Below are 14,333 nucleotides of genomic sequence, written 5' to 3' on the forward strand. Positions count from 1 at the left end.
CTCCTGCCCAGACCCCAGGGCAGTGGCTGGTGGTCTGGTGACATTTTTAGCAGTTCCAGAGTCACTTGGAACCAAACAGGCCTATCTGTCTCTGCTTTGGGCTTGCCAAGCAACCAAAAAGGATATGGCAGGGACCATTTGCACAGGCTGGCTAAATCTCACTCATCCTTTAAGACTCTGGATTCTTTCTTCCAGGGAGCCTTTCCCGACTCCTCCAGACTGCACTAGGTGCATCCTCTGCGTTCCCACAGCTTCTTGCGCTACCTCTGGTCACACGGTGTTATAATTGCCTATCATGTGCCTGTTGCTCTCTTTAGACTGTAAATTTCTTGAGGTCAGGGAGTAACTTGTTTACTGCTAGAGCCCCAGTGTCTAGCAGAGGGCATAGCCCAAAGTAAGAGGATAGTAGTAGTAAAAGTAGGAGCCAAAAGATATTCCTTGAATGAATGAATAAGTGATCACTGACCTTGCTAAACCCCCAGAAGATGCAGATGCTAGCTGGGAGACGTTGAGGGGGTTTTCTCTGGCTCCTTGCCCCTACCTCGCCCCTGGTGTGGTCTGGTCTCGTCTGGTCATCTATCCTACTGTATATGCTCTTCCTCCCTTGCTCCTCTTCCTTGCATAAGGAGGACCCCCTCACACAGCACTGGCTCCCTGACACGTGACATATACACTCAGGTAGAATTCATAGCGGTGACATGTTCACGCCCACATGCCCTTGCCATCTTCCCTTCCCCTTCTGCTCTGCTGGCAGAGACTCAGATAGGCATTGCCCATTCCACATGGCCTCCTGCCAGCTCCAGGTTCTTGCGAAACAGGAGCCGGGCTGGTGCCCTGACCCCTATTGTGATAGGTGCTGTTTACTGTCTCTAGCCATAGAGGGGGCCTGGATTGAGCCAGACATGGCTCTTGGGTGGCCAATGGCAAACATCTGCAAGACAGCCAGGAGGAGGTCAGCCTGTGGGTAGTCTAGGCTCACGCTTGGGCTCTAGCTGGAACCAAGGGCTCTGGGCCAAGGCATAATCAAGCTCACTGAGTCTTGGGCGTGGACCCTAAATGCTTGGCCCCATGAGCATTTGCTCCAGCCAAGTGCACCAGCCAGACTGTTGAGAGGCTGGTGGGGCTTCAGGGGTCACAGCTATCTCACACCATTGACCTTGGCTGCCCCAAACATAACTGCAGCCTCTTTCCTCTTAGCTAAGTTCCCCTCCTCCCTTAGCTAATGACTTCCAGACAGTGCCCTGTGCTGGGCCAGGCCAGTGGTGGGTAGGGCAGATGGGCTTCCCAGAGTTCCCTGGGATTAGGCTTTATTATGAACTGCAGAAAAGGGCCCAGTTCAGGACAATATCCACATAGAGACATGCACACATATCCTCTCAAATGTCTGGACACACACACACACACGTGTGGGCACTGGCACACACACGTGCTCAGACAAGTGTGGGTATTTGTTCCCATCTAGATGAACACATGTGAGCACACGGATATATGCAAGTGTAGACTGAGTACACCCGGACACTCTCCCCACACACTTCATTCTCCCCCAGTGTCTTCCTTGCTGTGGAGCCAAAATGCTAGGACTGGACTGTGTAAAGCAAATCCAAGTGTGTTTTACCCCCTGCTGGCTCTGACTATGGGCTTATAAAAATGAAGGGGGAACCTCCAGCAGCTGTGGGCAGTAAATCCTGAAGCGCCGAGGAGGGCAGCGTTACCTGCCTTCTAAGCTCATGGGGGGGAAGTTGGGGCACTGATTACAAATGTCTGCGGGGCTGGGTGGGCAGTGGGCCAGCTTCTTGGCCTTGGGCACTGCCTGCTAGCCTAGCCCTGGCCAGCTGTCTCCCACAGACCTCTGGGGTCCAGAGACCCAGAGCCCAGGGGGGTTGTGCAAGGACCAGGAGAGGAGGAGAGAGAAGTGGAGGGCTGGGGGTGTGCAAGGGCTGGGGTGGGCAGAGCGAGCAAGACAGCCACGTGCTGCTAAGGCTGAGGGGAGCCCTTGCATCTGGAGATCAATTAGCATCAATTACTGACTTCATTTAATTGTCGTCCAAGACGAACTTGTCATTTTTAGCTGAGAATTAATGGGAGACCTTCACCTCTCCCTGGCACCAGCCGCGGAGTCAACAGCGGTCACCTCAGCCCGCTAGGAGCCCTGAATCCTGCTTGGGGATGGGGCCAGGCAGGGGCAGGCAGCTAGTGGGGCTTCTGCTCTCTGGGCAAGCTCTGGCCTGCCCCAGGCCCAGCCAGCCTGGCCCACTGTAGCCCAGGGCCAAGGTGGGGGCCGTGAGTCCTGCGGAGCAGTTCTTTGTAGCCTCTGGCTTCAGCCAGAAATTAATTTGCTGGGCTGAGCATGTTTACCTTTTCCCAGCAAAGCCGAGACAGTAAACAGCGGACCGGCGGCTGAAATTGAATTGATAACTGCATCAACGTGCCAGATAACGCCTAAAATAATACACCGATAAGGAAATTCGATTTGATTTGCTGCTGCGCATCAGATTGGCCCCATCTGTAGCTGCCTGTAATCATTTTCAATTGCGTTGGGAAGCCTTATTTGTCCTTAAATATTTCTGTCATTTTTCATTGCTGGCGACAGATCCTTGGGCAGGTGGCAGGGGTGCGCTGCCTCTGTGGGCGCGGGGCGGCGGCCCGAGGAGGAGGGGCGGCGGGCACTTGTGGGGAAGGAGGCAGGGAGCAGGCAGCCGGGCGGTGACAGCTGTTCCTCCAATCAATCACGCTGTCGACAGGGAGGGACGACTGGCCGGCAGAAATTGAGTTTGCCTCACAGGGGACGATTGAGCAAATTAATAGCCCATTAGCCAAGCAGTGACCTGAGAAATGAAGGTGCAGGGGTTCTTGCTCACTCAGGCCGGCTGGGGTGGGGCAGGGCAGGAAGAGGGTTTGGGGAGGAGAGAACTGGGGAGGAGGTATGGGAAGAGGAGGGAGGGCCGTGAGGGTGGGATGGGGAACATGCATGTGGGAGGTGGGCTGGGGAGTAGATGGTACAGGAGGAGTGATGTCAAGTGGGGGAGGTGGGCTAGAGATGCAGACAGTCCTAGGAGAGATGCTGGGAAAGGAGGGGGTGGAGGGGGCTCTTGACCATCTTCCCATCACGCCCTCTGGGACTGAATACCATGCCAATAAAATCCTCTCCATCCTTGCTCCCTGGATACTCCCTTTACTTCCTCTCTTCACTTTCCCGGAAACCTGGTATATTTCCCCAGAGACACCGCTTCCCGGCAGTCCTCTCCAGTGCTGGCTGCTTTTCTTCCAACTCCAGGTTCCTCAGGCCAGGAGGTGGGGTCAGTGTCTTCCTTAGTGCTCACTGCCGCTTTCAGACCACTGCTTCTCCACTCATCGGGCTCTGAGCGCAAGTACCACGCTGCATCCCTCATCACTGTTATCCCCCTTCTCCACATCTGCCATGGACTTTGACACTCACCTGTCACCCCGAGCCCTGTCACTGCCCTGACCTCCTCAGCTCCTGCTATTTTGTCCTGTATTCCACTTCCCCCTGGAGAACCTTGTCAACAACCTAAATTGCTCTGTGAAAGAACACCCTCTCCCCCGGCCCTCTCGTGTCCTTGTACCCATCACACTTGCTTCTCTCTCTCTACCCTCCTCCCACCTCCTGAGACCACTCACCCATGGATTCTAGCCTGGACCCCAGGGCGCATCACTGCAACACCCTCTTGTCAACATATTCAACCTCTTTACTTCCTTTGCCTTCTCTACAACCCAGCTATTCTCCTTTTTGTCTCAGACACACAGGCGACTCAGCGCAGCTGGGGAAAATCACAAAGCCACGCAGAGATGTGTCAATAAGAATTCATAGTCTCCAATCTCAGCGCTACTAAGCAACCCTCTTCCGTGCCCTTGGCCAGCCCTGTCTCCCCTTCCCACAGAGACAATCCAATAATATTTTACTGTCTCGAGTCCCCTTCCCCATCTTCTGTCCCTCTCTCTCTTTCTAGGTGGCGTCACTGCCTACTTCACTCAGAAATTTGAAGTCCTTAGGCACAAATTCCCTCAACTTCCAGACCCAGACTCACTTCCTCGTTTCCTCTTCCAGTTTCAGGGCAAGAGGTTTTCACCGTCCTGTTTTAGCTTAATCCCTTCTCCTGGACTCAGAATCCCATTCCTGCCCACATTCCTCGGGAAGCTGTCCTGTTCTCCCCTCTCTCCTGCGTCCTCCCCTTTCCCTGCTCATGCTTCCCTCCATCAGCATATACATCCTGGGGTCTCCCCCGTTACAACAGTACCAACAATGCATCCCTCTCTTTCTTATGGCATTAGCATCGTAGCTAATGCCCTTTCCTTCTACTTCCCTTTTCACCCAAGCTGCTCCAAGGAGTCTTGCTTGCTGTCCAAACTCCTTTATCTCCCAAGCACTTATAAACTCATTGCAGTCTGATTTTCAACCCCCTCACCCTACTCTCAATCAATCTGCTCTCAGTCAGATCCCTGATGGTCATCATTTGCCAAATATGATGGAACTGCAGCTATATTCATTTATTAATTCGATAAATATGTATTGGGTGTTTTCCACGTGTGAGGCACTACACCAAGGTCTAAAGACACCACGAAATCTATGTCCTTATGGAGTCTGCAAAGCAGTGAGGAAGCATGCAATAAAATAATTTTACAAATAATTGTAACGTTGCAGTTGTGTCAAAGAGAGGTGAACAGGGTTATGGGAGCCTATAATATGGAGATCTGCCCTGCTCAGAGGAATCCAGAAAGGCTTCACTGAGGAAGAGACACAAGATGAGATGTGCTGGATAAGTAGGAGTTGAATAGTTGACGAGGAAGGGAAGTGATAACATTGATCAAATGCTTACCGTGTGCCAGGCATTGTGCCATTCCTCACCACCCCCTTCATTTTATAAATGAGGACACAGAGGCATAAGAAGTTCTGTAACTTGCCATGGTTACCCGGTAAGTGGTGTTGCCGGACTTTCCACCCAGGCAGTGCTATAATGGAGCCCATGCTCTCAACCCCTCTCCTTCCTCTGATGTCAGCTGTCATCCTCGCCACCATCCACTCCCCTCTCTGCACACTCTCAGCGTGACCTCTACTCTGGTTTCATTTCCTCAATTTGTACCTCCAGTCCTGAACCCTGTGTATCACTGTACACCAGATTCTCTACGTGGATGTCCCACAGGCTCTTCAAGCTCAACGTGCCTGAAACAAGACTTATCTTCCTCTAGACCTGCCCTCCTCCTGCTTTTCAATTTCAGTGGCTGGCACCAGCACCCCCAGAATTCCCTAAATCAGCAATCCGCACTCTTACTCTCGACTCAGGCCCCTACATGCAGTAAATCAACATCGTAGCTGTTTTTACCTCCTAAGTACCCCGGAACCATCCTCTTTTCTGCAGTGCCCTCGTTCAGGCATCATCATCTCCAGTCTTTACTCTTCAGTTTCCTAATGCATCTCTGTCCCCTCTAATCCATTTCTATCTCTACAGCTAGAAGGATATTCCAAAAACACAAATCGGATCCTATCATTCAGCTCCTTAAGACCCTTCCTTGGCTCCCAAAGCCCACAGCAGAAATCCTGAACTCCTTATCAGACAGTCTCTCTCCAGTCTCATATCCCTTCCAGCAATGCTGTGTGCTATGTATGGCTGGACAAGACCTAGCTGTTCACTTATAATTCTCACTGCCAATAATGCCCATGACATCCATCTCTCCGTGGGCAACTTGTAACTCCTGTTTATTCTTTAAGACCACACTCAGACAGTACTTCCTCTCTGAAGCTTTCCCCGATAGGGAATTCCTCTTTTTCATGTTATATTTCTTATATGTCTACACCTCGATTACTGCACACATCGGATAATATTGCAGTTATTTCTTTATCCATCTGTCTCTCCTGGTAGACTCTGAGCTCCTTGAGGGCAGGGAAATTATCTGACCCATCCTGGTACACCCAGGACCCTGGAGAAGGTCTGGCACAGAGTGGTAGTGACTGTTGAATGATTCAGTGACCCCGTTAATGGGAGGAGGACTTAAAGGGACAGAAGGGGAATGTCCAGAAGGGGAGGGAAAGATGGGGTGGGTGGGGGTGAGAGAGGTGGGAAGAGGGGAAGAAAGGCAATTGAGGTGATGTTGAAAATTCCTTTTGCTTAAATGAAGCCTGGCTTTCAGGGTCAATGAGAGGCAGAGGCCGCAAGGGTTTCAAAAGGCAGAGGCTCTCAAAAGACAGAAGCTCCATAACTGCTGCCCCAGAAAAATACCACGTGTTCATAGACTTGGTGGGAAGAGAGTGGGCAGCGGCCACCAGACAGTAAAATCCCACGTCTAGAAACACTGACAGACAGACATACCCACCAGGACAGGCAGATACCCACGTGCTCAGGGAGGGTCCCCAGCAGCCTCCCCTGTCGCAGGGCCCTCTGCGGCCTCTGTGCTGGCCTGCCACCCCACCTGGAACCCCTGGTTGCTCTTTCTCAGCAATTTCCCTACCCAGGAAAGCTCTAAGGGTTTCAATTACTGGCGCGTGGGATTTAATGCCCTGGGCTTCTCTGACTGGAGATTTATTTGAAGGTTTAGTGTCGTGGAGAATTCACGTCTTCGCTCCCAGGAGCCCAGCTTCCGTCCTGAGCCCCTAAATCAGGAACCAAGATGGGCTATTGTCACTTACCGCATTAGCCTCGTTAGCGGACCAGGAGGGGTGATTAATAGCAAGGCACACACAGCCATCCTGCTCGCCGGCTCTGCCGCTGCGCCTGATCTGGGGAGGGGGTGGGGAGAGGCTGAGCCCGCTCCAGGATAAGTAAGGAGACAGGGCTAGAGCCCCCGCCCCTGCCAGGCAGGGCAGTCCCTGTGGCCCTTCCAGATCTGGGGACAGTTCAAAGATTAGCAAACCTAGCCAGAGACAGCCCAGCTGGAGGCCTCTGGGCCTGACTCGTGGAGGGGGCAAGAGAGTGGGTGTGTGCGGGAAGGCGGGAGGAAAGGGTGGGTGTGTTTATTTCAATTCCCAAGTGCTCTTTGAGTGCTTACTTACTACGGAGGCCAGTGTGCATGGGACACAAGGGCACACGGAGAGAGGGAAGTATGGGGGGAGGGGTGAATGATGGAGGTTTCTATGAGAGAGAGAGAGAGAGGGAGAGAGAGAGAGAGAGGTGTATCTCTGTGATGAGGCAGAGAGGAATACGTGTGGGAGAGGAGTGCATATATAAGGAGAGAGATGGTGGGAGAGAGAAGAGTGGTTGTGTGTTTTCTCTTTTTTCCTTTGTCTCTGCAAATTCTTCCCTCCATAATCCTTTTCCCCCAAACTTTTTGGAGTCAGGCTAACCTGGGTTTGGTTTTCAGTTTCGGGTACTTCATGCATTTATTTATCTGTTCATTTACCAAGTTGTTACTGAGCATCTACTGGCTTTTACCTTTCTGTGCCTCATTCTTCTTACCTGTAACACGGAGATTAATAGGGTGGTTATGATAACTCAGTGATGTAATTTATTAAAAAGTCTTGTGAGCGCACAGAATCAGGAGCCAGATGTGCCCTGGCACCAAGGGGGGCGTCAGGACCAGAGGGGGGGGGTCAGGACCAGAGTGGGGGGTCAGGAAATGGTAGTTAAAGAGCTAGGGCTCCCCTGCCAATCCTCTCTCCCTCTCCTCTTTCCATCTCTCTTCTCTGTCTCCATCACCCTCTCTCAATCACAGCTGAGCCATAGTATTAATTATTAGAACCAATTGACTGTTTAGACTCTGATGTTTTAACTAATCACCACTAATGCAGACACTGGTGGGCCATCACAATCACTTGGTTCTCAGGCAAACCCCTCTTCAGAGCTGAGAGCAGACTAGAGGGGCATCCAGCGATAACTGAGATGTGGGGATGATGGGAGGCGGGATGACTGCTGCCCAGAAGGAGGCCCCTCTCTCGATCCTGGTGGCCCTGGCCCAGCAGCCTGGCACCCAGGGGCCCCTCTGGACCAGCCCGGTCCCCTGGGGCGAGTCCCTTGAGCCCCGTCCTTGAGGTGGGCTGGCTTCCTTCCCCATCCTCTTACTCCTCTACCCTTTGGCCTCAGCCTCCTGCTTTAACTTAGAATTCTGTCGTGGGAGTCTCCTCCAGCAGCCACCACCCTGGACCAGAAATAGTCCAGCAACTCCCCTTCCCTGAGCTGCTTTTCAATTGTTGTAGCTCCTAAAAGCCTGCTTCCAGGAAGAGTTGTTTAGACAAAGGTTCAAGTCCCACTGGGGCATCTGCTGGATGTTGATTGGGAGGGGAAGCTGCACCCTGTCCATTTTGGCTGAGGACCTAAGAGAAGAGTGCAGACATGCGCTCTGTGCTGTTGAGTGTGGAGAGAACGCCAGGGCTGGGATGTGACCTGAGTTCCATGTGCCGGAGGACACCTGCTCACCTGTCCTGCCTTCTTCACACGGAGACCCCAGAGCCTCAGCCTGCACATAGCCCTGCTCCACCCTGAGGCCCTGGCCCATCCTACACCTGCTCCAGCATTGCTGGGGAAGCCAGACCCCCAGAACTCCGGAATGCCAGCTTCAGGGTGGAGGCCAGGCAGAGCAGGACCATAGGGTCCAGATGTCCTGGAGAGGGCAGCGTAGATGCCCGTGGCCAGTAGGTGTCGCTGTGGCTCCAGCACTGGGAGGGGTTGTCAGGCAGGGGGCCCTGGAGCAGGCTGAGGTGCTGGGTGTCCTTTGGCCTCTCCCACCCCTACCTCGGGCCTTCCTGCTAGGAAAGCTTCCCCAGTGCTTCTCAGACTGGAAATGTCTGTGGAACACTTGGGAGTTCATGTTAAAATGTAAATTCTCATTCCATAGCTCTGGAGCCCATCCCAGGGTTTTGCATTTCTACAGAGCTCCTGGGTGAAGCTGATGCTGCTGGTCTGTGGACCACCCTCTGAGGACCGAGATCCTAACCTCTGTGGCTCCCTAGTCGGGGGACACTGCCTCTGCTCCCTTCCAAAGCCAACGCTCACCCTCACTCCTATGTCCTCAGTAAAGCTCCCAGAGCAGAGGCCAAGGGTAACTATTAGGGTCCCTTTTTTTGGAGATGGGCTCAGCTGGATTGCATGAAGCAGGCAGTTTCTAGGGAAACCCTGAAGCAAAACCTAACCCCAGCCCTCTGAGTCAACTCAGCCCTACCTCCTAGCTCAAATCCTAAACTTCAATCTAAACTTGAATCAATCCTAACTCCCCCTAATAATCCCAGCTACCACCTTCAGAGCTATATCTCGATGCCAACCTCAGCCCAGTTCTCGTGCCCCCTTAAGTCCAGCTTGCGCTACTCGTTGCTTCAGTTCTATCCCAAGGCTGAATGTCCTCTCTGATAACATCCAGGTCCTCTGCTATCCTTTCTTCTAGATACCAGCCTGAGCCAGGACAGGGGGGCAGTAGGACCGGTGGACATATGCCTCCAACTAGCTCATCCAGACCTCAGCAATGTTCAGGCATTTGCCCCCAGGCAGAGAGAAAACGCAATTCCGCAGTCCAGTTGAGAACAGACATCCCACGCTCTTCCTGGAAGGCCCCTTGCTGTTGGGGAAACATGTCTTACCCCATGTTTTCTGCTCTAAGGGCTCCATTTCCTGGATGTGGGGTAGGTGGGGAGGAAGTATGTACACTAGCCCAACCCTGATTGCAGGTGAACAGGGAGGATGTGTGTATGTGTGTGTGAGTGTGTGGGGTGAAGTGAAGAGAACGGTGAGTGCTGGGGTAGGGCAGGCAAAGCACTCACTTTAGAAGAAGGGCTTCTCTTCTAAATTAAGTTTTCTCTAAGGAGACTTCTTCTTTCCCAGCCCCATCTACTCTCCAGCCCTCCTGGGCACAGCAGAGGCTGATTCTTGCAGGGGTGATAGTTATATGACCTGGACTATAAAGATTTACCCCTTCCAAGTCTCGCATGCTGTGATTTCTTAAGTAGGAATGCAGTTTTCAATAGGAGCCATCTGGCCTTGCCCTGGTGGGCTACCCACCGTGACCCACTCCCCAAGTCCGGAGTAGAGGAGATGGGTCCAATCAGAGAAGAACCATCTCTCACACTGAGGCGTCGTGTAATAAAAAAAGTACTCCTGCAGGTACCAAAAAAAGCCCCCCCGCCCCGCCAACTTACAAATATCTCTATTTAGGAAAATGGTCTCTGCATTTATAAAGTACTTCTACATTTACAAAGTATCTCTATAGTTTCATAAGTCACTTTCTCATCAATCGTTTACATAAAAAAGATCCTTTGAATACCTTGGGAAAGTTACTTAACTTCTCTGTACCTTAATTTTCTCATCTGTAAAATGGAAAGACTAAAAGTACTTATTTCACAAGGCTACGCTTAAGTAATTCGAATAGTGCCTGGCACATATAAGCCCTCTTTGTCAAGTGTTTGCTATTATTATTATTAATATCCTGGGATATTAAGCACCTTAGATAGGGACAGTTTCTTTAGATAGGGAAAGGTAAAAGTACTTGTCTGTTGCTAGTAAGCTTAAAAGTGAAACTTTTGGCTCCTAGAGTCCAGTGCTGTGTTCTGTCGACTACACTAAAAACATCTGGCCAAAGTAATCCGTATCAGGAAGCAAAGACTGACTGGGTAGGACTGTAGGTACAACGGTCTCCTGCCCACTGCTAAGTCTAGTGCATGCGAGGGAACAGGCAGGGGGCGGGGTGGGTCTCATCTCCCTTTGTTGAATTGTGGGAATTAATGGGGGTCTGTGTAGGGGGAGGAGACTGGGTAGCCTCTGTTCCTGGATCTGTTCTGTGGGTGCCTACTGGGCTTCCATGACCCAGAGGAGACACTGACCACGGCAGCTCTGGACCCAGTGCCCCCACCAGAAACATCTCCTCTCCCCTCAAGCTTGTGGCCTCCTCATCTCTTTCCACATTGGCATCCCCTCCACCTCCGCTCTCTGCTTTCTGTCCTGGTGGCTCAGTCGTAGGCAGAATCCCGGGGCCAGGGCTGAGCTGAAGGTAGGGAGTGGGAGTTAGGGAAGAGCCTGGGAAGGTGACACATGAGTTCTGGGGTCAGACAGACCTGGTCTTGAAACCCAACTTTGCACTAGTAGCCATGCACCCTTTGGTACCTTGATCTAGCTGAGTCTTCATTTCCTCATCCCTAGAGACTGAGGATGATAATACTGGTACCCAGGTTGTTTTACCAAGTGAATGAGAAGAGTGTGCAGAACCTGAAGCTCAGAGACTTGCACAGAGTAGGTCTTGGCATGTCTTCCTGACCTGCTGGGGAGCATCTGTGGGCCTGGGAGTGCAGGGGGACCAGGAGCCTTGGGAGGCTCTGCCCAGAGGCTCTAGAGCCCCTCCTTCCGGGCGGGCCTAGCCCTCCCCCAGGCATAGCGGTCAGCGGTCATCAGGACAACACAGGCCAGTGTCATGAGGAAGGCAGCTGCGTGGGGGGTTGGGTTGGAGGTTATGTGCAAAGAGGGCCAGAGACAGCGGGGCAGCCGGGAGGCCGGGCCAGGCACAGCCTGGTACCAGCTGCGCCACGGGCCTCTGAGCCCAGCCTCAACCAGCAGGCCCTGGCTGAACGCCACGGCCCCAGGCTCCCATGTCCTAGTTCTCAGTTCTAATTGTGGAGCGGGGCTGAGGGAGGATCTGGGTGAAGACTACCATGGCTCAGGCTGGAATGCTCAAGGGAGACTCTGCCCTCTCTCCTTCTGTCCATTGGTCTGTCCTTTCCTTTCTCTTTCTCTCATTTTTATCATGAGCAGTTCCAAACTTAGTCCCGGAACACCCTCAAAGTTTGGGAGCCGGTGCTCTGGGGGTTGTGGAGAGAAGTGCAGCCCAGGCTCCAAAGCTCTCAGGCTGGGCACAGCAGATGCCACTACGAGGCTGAAGTGAGAAGGGCTAAGGGGGACAGTGAGGTCGCAACGCACAGGAGCGGAGGGCTTCCTGGAGGAGGGGGTGCCAGAAATCTGGAGTGTAGGATGGCAAGAGGAGGAAGGGTGGAGCCATGACCAAGACAGAGGCTGAGAGACGGCCCAGCAGGGCCCGTGTGTGGCTGGAATGGAAGGAGGATGGAGGGAATACTGGAATCTGGGAGATAAAGTCTGCTGGGGGCTCCTCTGGTCCTTTGTTCTGTAGGCATCAGGGGCCCAGGGTGCGCTGTGAGGCAGGGATAACACGGCCTTGGCATGTCAGAGCCAGGAGGACTTATAGACCCCCTCCATGTTATTGAGCCCTCTCAGCGTTTAGACAGGGAACTGAGGCTGGTGACTAGAACAGCCCTTTGTGGAAGGGCATGTCTTGACCATGTCTGTAACCACACCCTGAAAGCCGGTCCTGGCCCAGCACAAAGCGGCCTGAGCCTTGTGCTTGGTGAGGGAGCTGGGATTATTACCCCCATTTCACTGAGCGGGGAACCCAGACTCAGAGGAGTCAAGCGAGATACGGGAAGTCCCACCGCCAGCACATCATGGTGCGGGGACCTGAAGGGCCCGGTTCCTCAGCAAGGCCTGCGGGGCGCTCCCGTGGAGACCACTGCGTGCCCGGCCAGCCGCCTGCCTCACCGCTTCTCGCCCTCACACCGATGCTCTCGTCACACAGAGTTCCTTCGGTTTCTCAACCGGGCCATTTCCTCTCACCTTTGGGCTTTACACTTTGTTTCCTCTGCCTGGAACCCCTCCTTTCAGAGCTCAGCTTCAAGGTGAGCTCCTCTAGAAGCGGTACCCTCCGGACCTTTGGGTTCTGTGTCCCCATAGCCTCCCAGCCTCACCGGCCACACTGTCATTACACATTACTTCTCTATTTTCTCAGCAGGCCTGGCGCAGTGGATGATGTCAAATGAGAGAATGAGTGGAGGGGTGGCTAACGTCTGCCCCGACCTTCCTATTCTCTGCCTCTGGTGTCAGCAGTATCCCTCCCCACGGACCCCTGAGCTGGCAGCCCTGGGAGAGCGGCTAGGCTCCAAGGACAGCGATGGTGCTGATACGGTCCTGGGCCTGCTGGGAGCAAGCATTCCGGAGGGGGCTGGTGGAGAAAGCAGAGACTCACTCGAGCTCAAGTTCAATGCAAGACCTATCCTAGAGCAGGTAGTCCTCAGGGCCACGGTAGAAGGCCCCATTGGGTTGGGAAAGCCCCAACCTAAAGACTGGGAAGGGGTCATTGAGAGGAAGGCCCCAAAGGATAGGGAATACCCAGCTTCATGGAGAGCAGAGGACTGTAAGTCTGGGAGCAGGGGGACAAGTGAGCAACGACGGACAGAGGAAGGCATTCAGCCCCCTAGCTAGACTCCTTGTCCAGCAGGGCCTAGGCTGCCCACCCTACCACAGGGATCATGTTGGTGATTGTCCGAAGAGTCTGGCCCTTCTGACATGAAGAGTGGATGAGCTGGGATGTTATAAACCATGCCTGAGAGTGCTAGCACCAGGTGCCTGCTCCCCAGCTTGGGGCTTCCCACAGGAAATGCATTTTCCGAGGACCATGCCCCACTGGAGGGGCCAGCACCCTCACGGTCACAGAGCCACACACATCGGCCCCATTGTGCCTTGTCCATCCTGGTCATACCTCTGTCCTCATATCTGGCTTTGCCTTGGGCCCATGACCTTCACCTGTTTCTCCTCCAGCGCTTTGCCTCTTAACTTGTACCAGGGCTCACAGCCTGCACACTTATCCTTGAAGCCTTAACTTAAACCAACTGATTGTGTGCACCCCTTTTCCCTGCACTGTACCACCACCAGACCGGGAGCTCCCTGAGGGCAGTGGTCTGATCTTAGAATCATCTTGTTCTTTCTGGTTCCCAGTGTAGATGTTGTTTTTAATATATATTAAATTTAACTATTGGGAGAGACGGAGAAGTGTAAGACATGGGGATGAGGATTTTGACTTTTTTCAACCTGTTTTGTCACACGGAAAGAGGAGACAGTTATCCTGTCGCCTGTGACTCTTGAAACATAAGTGAGATTAAGGTTGATGTTACTACACGTTTAGGAGGTGGATACTCTTCTTACCTCTGTTTCACAGATAATCACACTGGGGCTCAGAAAAGCTTATGACTTGTCCAAGGTCACACAGCAGTGAAGTGGAGGGGCTGGGATTCAAATGAATGCTCCCCCCACTGTACCACTCTCTCTAGCTTCCTGGGGCATGTGAGGTTCCGTTGGAGGTCGGGATGTGTAAGTCATGTCAGGGAGTCAGGAAAGGCTTCTTTCCTGGGTTTAGAGTTCAACCTGAAGCACCCAGCCCGGCAGAGTGAGTCAGAAAGGAGAAATAGTGGGAAGAGGCATGCCTGAAGCCAGGGGACTCTTCAGGGAGAAGATGTGGCCTTGTCCTCTCCTTATACATTCTGGGAGAGGAGGTGGCCTCAGGCACCAGAAAGGCAGTGTGAGGGCTGGTAGAGAAGTGCATGGTGGTGAGGGAGGCCTGAGGTC

At 53.0% G+C, this 14,333-nt stretch overlaps 1 protein-coding gene across 3 annotated transcripts in view; it reads right to left on the reverse strand.

Moving 5' to 3' along the window:
- RNF220 (ring finger protein 220) overlaps nt 1-14,333 on the reverse strand; it is a 223,786-nt gene that overhangs the window by 45,189 nt on the left and 164,264 nt on the right. The window lies entirely within an intron of this gene.

This window comes from Tursiops truncatus, chromosome 1 (genome assembly GCF_011762595.2).
Source record: "Tursiops truncatus isolate mTurTru1 chromosome 1, mTurTru1.mat.Y, whole genome shotgun sequence".
Lineage (NCBI taxonomy): Eukaryota > Metazoa > Chordata > Mammalia > Artiodactyla > Delphinidae > Tursiops > Tursiops truncatus.